The sequence below is a fragment of the Mastomys coucha genome, unplaced genomic scaffold (genome assembly GCF_008632895.1).
Source record: "Mastomys coucha isolate ucsf_1 unplaced genomic scaffold, UCSF_Mcou_1 pScaffold22, whole genome shotgun sequence".
NCBI classification, from domain to species: domain Eukaryota; kingdom Metazoa; phylum Chordata; class Mammalia; order Rodentia; family Muridae; genus Mastomys; species Mastomys coucha.
Window position 1 is genome coordinate 183,930,050 of NW_022196905.1, and position 9,595 is coordinate 183,939,644.

At 40.8% G+C, this 9,595-nt stretch overlaps 1 non-coding gene across 1 annotated transcript; it reads right to left on the reverse strand.

The window, feature by feature from the left end:
* Positions 1-8,304: 8,304 nt before the first annotated feature.
* On the reverse strand, positions 8,305-8,413 carry LOC116071590. Its single transcript, XR_004111003.1, has one exon. It is a non-coding gene; the product is annotated as a U6 spliceosomal RNA (small nuclear RNA).
* Positions 8,414-9,595: the final 1,182 nt, after the last annotated feature.

A 9,595-nucleotide genomic window follows, 5' to 3' on the forward strand; every position in this document is an offset into this window, starting at 1 on the left:
AAAAGGGATGGCTCAGCAGGTAAGAGCACTGACTGTTCTTCCTAAGGTCCTGAGTTCAGATCCCAGCAACCACATGGTGGCTCACAACAACCCATAATGAGATCTGTCGCCCTCTTCTGGTGCTTCTGAAGACAGCTACAGTATATTATGGGGCGGGAGCTAGTGGGGTGGGAGCGGGGCTGTCCTGAGTTCAATTTCTAGTAGCCACATGAAGGCTCACGGCCATCTGTACAACTACAGTGTACTCATACACATAAAATAAATAAATAAATCTTAAAAAAACAAAAAACAAAAAAGAACTTGCCTAACATATACACTGCTTGTTTCAATACCCAGTGCTGAAAACTAAATAAGTAAACAAAAGACCAAACCAACTGGACCACATCTGCTAGTCTAGCTCGGTGAGTGTTCCATGTATATCTTTGAGTGTTGAGTGGAGCCTTCTGTATAGCCAAGACAAGTAGGTTCACACTGCTGGTCAAGTCTGAACCTTAGTGGTGCTCTTTGTGGTTTAGTAATTACTGAGGGGATGCTGAAGCCTACAGTGAGAACCCTCTATTTGCTTCCTTCTTTTGTTTTATGTTCAGTAGCGCTGTGATTAGTGGACCCAGACCTAAGGTTGTTACTTTATCTCGATGAATAAAATCATCACATCACCTGCTTTTATCCTGGCCACGATGCCTGCTCTACAGTCTGCTTTATCTGCATTCACACAGTTTGTTGTGCTTAAGACGTGTGAGCCATGTAGTTTTCTCCTGGCTAAGACGAGTCTTACCAATTCTCCGTCAAGAATGAACTTCTCGGCCGGGCGATGGTGGCGCACGCCTTTAATCCCAGCACTTGGGAGGCCGAGGAAGGCAGATTTCTGAGTTCGAGGCCAGCCTGGTCTACAGAGTGAGTTCCAGGACAGCCAGGGCTACACAGAGAAACCCTGTCTCGAAAAAAAAACAAAAACAAAACAAAAACAAAAACAAACAAAACAAAACAAAACAAAAAGAATGAACGAACTTCTCTACTAAGAAAATCTGGGGAATAACAGGGAAGGAAGTTCAACCTCAGGTGCGTCATTGCCACCAAGTCACCTAATACTTACATTAGCAATACTTACTGTTCATATTTAACAAATGGGTACCCAAATCCATTTTCCAAGTTCATAAAAAATTAGATTTATTAATTTTACTTTATGCATATGAATGCTTTTCTACACATTAATTTTCTAATGTTTTGATAAAGCACTATGACCAAGGTAGCATTGTTAAATAAATATATATATAAATTATATATATAAAATTATAATATATATACATACATATATATTGCCCAGGTACTCTGCTTCTGCTTACTATCCCAAATATATATATATACATATATACATATATACATATGTATATATGTATATATACATATATGTATACATATATGTATATATACATATGTATATATGTATATATATATATGTGTGTGTGTTTATATATTTGGGATAGTAAACATGGGATTGTAAGCAGAATCAGAGTACCTGGGCAATATTGGAGGGAGGAAAGAAAAGGGGATAGGGGGATAATTGGTACAATTATAATTTCACGCATATACACACACACACAAACACACACACACACACAACTCAAAGTTCCAATCACCCATTTTCTCCAGTGAGACCACCTCTCTCTCTCTCTCTCTCTCTCTCTCTCTCTCTCTCTTGGTTTTTTGAGACAGGGTTTCTCTGTGTAGCCCGGGCTATCCTGAACTCACTCTGTAGACCAGGCTGGCCTCAAACTCAGAAATCTGCTTGCATCTGCCTCCCAAGTGCTGGGATTAAAGGCGTGCGCCCCCACTGCCCAGCGAGGCCACATCTCTTAAACCTACCAGTATAGTACTATAAACTGGAGACCACGTATTCAAAGGCCTGAGATGTGGGAACATCTCAGTTAAAGGACCGTAGCCTGCATGAGTTTATGTGTCTTGTAACCGTGTCTGATGCCTGTGGAGTTAAGAAGGTGTCAGATGTCAGATCTCCTGGAACTGGAGTTAGGAATAGTCGTGAGCCTCCATGGGGGCTATGGGAACTGAACCCTCTGCAAGAGCAGCATGTGTAAACCACCAAGCCATCTCTCTAGCTTCTGAGCCCATTTATAGAAATTACATTAGAGTGTTTGCATGTGTGCCTGCCATGTCACAGAGGTCAGAAGACAACTTGCTGGAGTCAATTTCTCCTTCTCTATGTATCCATGTGGCAAGCACCTTCACTTGCTGAGTTATCTCAAAGGTCTGGTTAGCCTGTGCTACATGATTGTGTCTCAAAAGGCAAGCATGAAAACAAAATACGTATTTTTTAGTATTATGATATGAGTCTCATTTTAAAAGATTCAGCAGGGCTGAAGAGATGGCTACTACTCTGATGAAGGTTCTGAGTTCAAATCTCAGCCACCACATGGTGACTCACAACAATCTATAATGAGATCTGACGCCCTCTCGTATGTCTGAAGACAGCTACAGTATACTTTCGTATAATAAATAAATAAATCTTTAAAAAGATTCAGCCACTACACAAAAACTATTTTGCTTTTAACACAAATGTATAAAGTCTAATATTGATTCTCTTTGTTAAAACAATAGAACGTGTTTTGGTATTCTGTTATATGTTCAATAGAATATCTGTTCAGCTTAATGAAATATTGTGTCATAATTTGTTTGGGGAGAATGGGAGAATAAAAGGAAGGCTTAAGCATAGGAACTCTGTCAACACAATTTCCCTTTTCCTTTTCTTTTCCTTTTTAAAATTTTAAATAGGCTTAGAGTGCTGTAAAAAATCCTGAAATTACAAAGCTGTTCCCACAAAGCACTTAGGATTTAATTCTTCTTTCTGTGTTAAGGAAGTTATTAGAGGAGAAAAATTAACACTAATTTTGGGGAAACATATTATTGAAATGAATGGAATCCCTTTTGTTAATGAAGCCCCTGTTCCTCTCGTCTTCTCATTTCTCATGAATGCAAACTTTTCATTTTACTTTACATGTCAAAATAAAACAAAGATAATCATTGTTGGGCTTTTTTGTTGTTTTTATTTTTTTGTTTTGTTTTGGTTTGGTTTTGGTTTTGGTTTTTCGAGACAGGTTTCTCTGTATAGCCCTAGCTATCCTGGAACTCATTCTGTAGACCAGGCTAACCTTGAACTCAGAAATCCATCTGCCTCTGCCTCCCGAGGGCTGGGATTAAAGTTGTGCACCACCACTGCCCGGTAACCATTGTCATTTTCATCCAAATCCTCTATGAGATTCCTGACAGTCTCCCCTTGGTAAAGCTTAATGTCTAAGTAAGCAGCTGTTCATTTATTCCCTCTTCTCCTAGGAGTTTTGATCACACTTCTTACATTTTAAAATTTATTAGTAGAAGGCAACCAAAGGAAATAAAAGAGGATTTCAGAAAGAGAAAGACATAATCTCTTTATTTCCAGCAGAAACAGACTATGAAATAACCAAACAAGGAAGATGCGGAGGAGTGGACTAAAGATCCATATGGCTAATGAGATATTTATTGTTGGGACCAGTCTCTTTCCCGCTCCCTCTCCCTGTCCCTCTCTCTCTCTCTCTCTCTCTCTCTCTCTCTCCTTCCCTCTCTCTTTCTCCCTCATTATTCTTTAATCTTTTTTGCAGTTCAACTGTTATCCCCCTCCTAGTCTGCCCTCCAACTGTTCCTTGTCCCTCCCCCACCCCAGCCCCATCCTGCCCCCCCACCCAGTCTTCAAGAGGATGTCCCCGCCACTTCATCCCCACCCACCAGACCTCCCCACTCTCTGAGTTGAGGCCTCCTCTCCCTCCTGAGGGTTGGGTGCACCTTCTTTCACTGAGGTCAGACCAGGCAGTCCTCTGTTGTATATGTCGGGGGGCCTTATATGAGCTAGTGTATGCTGCCTGATTGGTGGTTCAGTGTCTGAGAGATCTCGAGGTTCAGGTTTTTTTTTTTTTTTTTTTGGTTTTTCAGACAGGGTTTCTCTGTATAGCTCTTGCTGTCCTGGAACTCACTCTGTAGACCAGGCTGGCCTCGAACTCAGAAATCTGCCTGCCTCTGTCTCCCAAGTGCTTGTGTGCTACCACCGCCTGGCGAGGTCAAGGTTACTTGAGACTACTGGTGTTCCTATTGGGTCACTGGAACAGTCTCTTATAGGCATGCTGTGGATGGGCAAAGAACAGGAATTTGAGTATTGCTTGCAAGACATTGGATGTGAAGTGTTGAAGCATTGATAAGTTAAGTCACTATTCCATGAAGAGGGCTAGTGGCAATGTACATGATGTGTGGTAATGCCACACGAAAGGTATTCCTTTCAGATCTAATTAACAGCTGAAAGTCACCAGGAGTTTGCAAAGTCCCTCTTGCCTCATTTCATACTCCCAGTGATGTTCATGTCTCTAGAAGGATAAAGAAAATCAGCATTCCTTTCCACAAGTTGGAAACTGCAAAATATAAGCAGTGAAAGACAAAATATTGATGGCCTGGATAAAATATTCCCAGAGACACTGATAGATCTGACTCTACAGACAGCTTATTTTTTGAGCAACATTGTGGGGACAGAAGAAATGAAGGCTGCAATGTATTGCTCCAAGTTTGCTTGGTTGACTAATCTGTTAGCCCTCTCCAGTGCTACACTCCTCTAGTGTTAAACTGGTCTAGTCAGTAATAGAACTGTAACCCACAGGAACTTGCCTAAGTGTGGGTGAGCCAGTTAGGGCCAATCCAAACTTCTCTGGACACTTGGAGGCTGGAAACAGGTCCACCTCCCGAATTTTGAACAAGGAGAATATGTATTAAGAGCTATTGGTATCATCTTTCCTGCCATTGAACAAAGTTAACCTACAGTGTAAGGTCAAGAAGACATGTGAAAGAGATGAGAGAGGTTTTTGGTTGTATTGAACTCTCCCTTGCAAGGATCTAATTTTCTTGCAAGGATCTTTCTTTCTTTATGAGTTTCCACCACATTTTTTCTTAAGTCCCATTGTTTTTCTGTTGTGCAAACTGGTTAATGGAAAGGTTTTCTTTCCTGTGCTGTTTAAGGTGTCCTGGCCAACACAGGCATGAAGTCAAGTATAAAAACGATACAGATTCGATCAGTACAAAGGTTATTTTGTTAGCCAGAATAGCTGAATATTGTTAGTAGTTTTGTATATTGAAGTAACTACAAATTAAGATTATAAACTGGCCGAGCGGTGGTGGTACATGCCTTTAATCCCAGCACTTGGGAGGCAGAGGTAGGCAAGAGGCCAGCCTGGTCTACAAAGTGAGCTCCAGGACAGCCAGGGCTACACAGAGAAACCCTGTCTCGAAAAAGCAAAAAACAAACAAACAAACAAAAAAATTATAAACCACTGCAAGCCTCTACTTATTGTAAAAGATAAGATATATGATGATTTATATAATTATAACTATAAAATCTGTTTTAAATACTCTAATCCATCACTGTAGTAATGAGTGAATAGTATTTGGATTTTATCAAGATTATAGTTGTAATAACATTCAAAACAAGATAATCATTAAAAAATTCTGATTGATTTCTCACTTAATTGAGGATAATCCCAGATTAGGCCAAGTTAATTATCTCATAATTTGAAAGACAGAGTTTGATAGCTTTCCAATATTTACTCTTGTGTAATAGTAAAGCGACACACCGGCATAACTGAGTCCTTACCTAAACTGTGAAAAGAATATTTTTTTCCAGGCTATTCAATATTGCCTCCTCTCAAAGAGACCCTCTCCTTTACCCATCCATATTCTCTTGGGTACTCATCTAGCATTTCTACTTGAAATCTGGCATTGGCAGAGATGCCCATATCTTCAGAACTCTTTGCCTACTTTTCAAGAACTTGTCTTTCTTACACATTAAAGGCTGGTCTCTATCTATCTAGCCAGCTCCCAGCAGGTCCTTAGTACCCTTCGAAGGACTAGGGAATAGGCAGGTCCATTTCCAACAATGAAAAAAAGTGTTTTAAAGGTTAGAGTCTAACGGCTTTTAGGAGGGGCACAGTAAATCATGACAGTGCTGCTCTCTGATCAAGCGGGGGTCGGGGGGACACTGGGAGACTGCTGGGTTTAGAAGGACAAGGAAAGGAAGTTGTACAAGAGTAATTGGGTCAGTTCCACTTGGAGACTTGCCCTTAAGTGATATGGTTCTTGTGTATGAACACACAAGTAATAATTACGATGTCTATTTATTACCATTATTTACAGCATTGCCATTGCGATCACTTATTGTCTGTCTTTCTATGCATTAAGAAGATCTTATTGAGCAGCTGGGAAGATGGCTCAGCTGATAAAAGCACCAGCTGCTCTTCTACGGGACCCGAGTTCCGCTCTCAGCACCCACACTATGGCTTACAACCTCTGTAACTCCACTTTCAAGGGATCTAGTACCTCTCCTCTGGTTTCCATACACACCAGCTATAGAGGTGGTGGACAGACTTATGTGAGACAAAACTCTCATCACATACAAAATAATAAAAATTTAAAAGTATCCTTTTGGCAGTGGTGGTGCTCACTTTTAATCTCAGCACTCTGGAGGCAGAGGCAGGTGGATCTCTATGGTTTCAAGGCCAGCCTGGTCACAGAGAGAGTTTCAGGACAGGCAGAGCCACATAGAGAACTGTAGAAAACGGCAAAATTGAAGAAAGAGGGAAAGAAAGAAAGAAAGAAAGAAAGAAAGAGAGAGAGAGAGAGAGAGAGAGAGAGAGAGAGAGAGAGAGAGAGAGAGAGAAAGAAAGGACAGATGGAAGGAAGGAAGGGAGGGAGGAAGAAAGGAAGGAAGTGTGAGATTCCTGGAGGGACCCCCACACTCAAATCCTGGGAGCGACGACCCCACACACCACCAAGATGCGGACTTGATGCAATCTGCAAGAGGCTTTTCATTACAGCTAGCTGGAGCGAGACTCATATCCCTCGCAGAGGTAGAGGAGTCTGGCCCCGAGCAGGGTCTTAGGCAGCTTTTTATTTCTATGCAGTTGCTGGGGCAAAAGGGAAGACTGGGGTAAGGGGAAGGTACCGGATGGTTTCTGATTGGTGCTGGCTCGTGCTAGGGTCCAGGGGAGGGCTAGCCACCTGGCAATTGTTTTGGGCCAGGTTGTTTCTGAGTTCTTGGGCTAAGTCATCTTGGTTCCCTTGTTTCTGGGTTCTTGGGAACTGGCCTCCCATTGTTTTTAGGTCTCCCACTGAGTTCAACTAATGACTAAGTTCCCACAGTACAGTTTGAAAATTTTAACCTCTTGGAAGGAAGGAAGGAAGACAGACAGACAGACAGATAGACAGACAGACAGACTGACAGACCTCAAGTCTTTCTTCTATATCAGCTAGGAAGACTTACCGAGTGATATAAGGAGAGGGTCACAGGGAAGCAAAGCTGCTGGGGAGTCTATGACAGAGCAGTTGGTGCTTTTAACTGCTGAGTCATCTCTCCAACCCAGATACTGTGCTATTTAATTCAAGTCCCTCTTACTCTGGTTGAATTTAGCTATTAAAAATACAAATTATGCCGGGCAGTGGTGGCTCATGCCTTTAATCCCAGCACTTGGGAGGCAGAGGCAGGTGGATTTCTGAGTTCGAGGCCAGCCTGGTCTACAGAGTGAGTTCTAGGACAGCCAGGGCTATACAGAGAAACCCCTGTCTTGGAAAAACCACACACACACAAAAAAGTACAAATTGTATTTGTGTCCCATGTTCCTTTAGGTATGACTGATTTTTCAACATTTTTCTCCTCTTATTCAAGTTATAGGTAGAGTGTTTTTAACTCAGCTGTTCATGTTTATGACTCTTCTTACAAAGAATAAATGGTTTTGTTTATTGATGCTAGAGAATTAATTTAACTAGTCATGAAAAAGTAGTAGCTTCATTTCAGTTCCAAGGGGAAAACACACACTTATTTTTCCTCTATATTGTTATGGCCTAGATTAAGCTGTGTAATTCATAGCAAAATGTGGAACAAAGTATCACTTAAGAAAATGAATGAGCAAAGCAGTTTCTCTGCTGGCTAATTTTAGGGCTCATCTTGAGGAAGTTCGAATCATGTGAAGATGCTAGGTTTCTGTCTCTGCTCTTAAACTAGGGATAATCCCGGGAGCAAAATATTTTAAAGGAGATGTAATGACTCTCTTACTCCTTTTAGTCTATTTATTATTACTGATATAATTTAAGAGATAATAGAGTCAAATGCTTTTAATTTTTTATTTATTTATCATTGTTGGTAATATGTCTCACCCCAACTCTCTCTCTAAAACACTGAATATTTATTTATTTTTAATTTTTATTTTATTATTATTATTATTTTTTTTAAATATGGGACGCTTCACGAATTTGCGTGTCATCCTTGCGCAGGGGCCATGCTAATCTTCTCTGTATCATTCCAATTTTTTAGTATATGTGCTGCCGAAGCGAGCACCTGAATATTTATTTTAAAATATGATTTTAAATTACTGTAAAACAATATTTAAGACCGCGGATTAATAAAACAGCAATCCTTAAGTTACCTGAAATACAAACTCCAATGTATTTTTTGTTTGTTTGTTTGTTTGTTTGGCTGTCCTGGAACTCACTCTGTAGACCAGGCTGGCCTTGAACTCAGAAATCCATCTGCCTCTGCCTCCCAAGTGCCGGGATTAAAGGCATGTGCCAACACTGCCCTGCTCTTCCATCCATCCTTTCTCTCTCTCTCTCAGCAAGTACTTGTTGGAATCCACAATAGTGTCTGGGTTTGGTAACTGTATATGAGATGGATCCTCAGGTCGGAAGTTCTCTGGATGGCCTTTCCTTCAGTCTCTGCTCCACACTTTGTCTCTGTATCTCCATCCATGGGTATTTTGTTTCCCCTTCTAAGAAAAAGGACTGAAGAATCCACACTTGGGTCTTCCTTCTTCTTGAGCTTCATGTGGTCTGTGAATTGTATCTTGGCTATTCCGAACTTCTGGGCTAATATTCACTTATCAGTGAGTGCATACCATGTGTGTTCTTTTGTGATTGGGTTACCTCACTCAGGATGATATTTTCTAGTTTCATCCATTTGCTTAAGAATTTCATGAATTCATTGTTTAAAATAGCTGAATAATGCTCCATTGTGTAAATGTACCACATTTTCTGTATCCATTCCTCTGTTGAGGGACATCTGGGTTCTTTCCAGCTTCTGGCTATTATAAATAAAGCTTCTATGAATATATTGGGACATATGTCCTTATTACATGTTGGAGCATCTTCTGTGTATATGCCCGGGAGTAGCATAGCTGAGTCCTCAGGTAGTACTATGTCCAATTTTCTGAGGAACTGCCAGACTGATTTCCAGAGTAGTTGTACCAGCTTGCAATCCTACCAGCAATGGAGGAGTGTTCCTCTTTCTCCACAACCTCTCCAGCATCTGCTGTCACCTGAGTTTTTTATCCTAGTCATTCTGACTGGTGTGAGGTGGAATCTCAGGGTTCTTTTGATTTGCATTTCCTTGATGACTAAGGATGTTGAACATTTCTTTAGGTGCTTCGCAGTCATTTTGTATTCCTCAGTTGAGAATTCGTTGTTTAGCTCTGTACCTCATTTTTAAATAGGGTTATTTGGTTCTCTGGAGTCTAACTTTCTT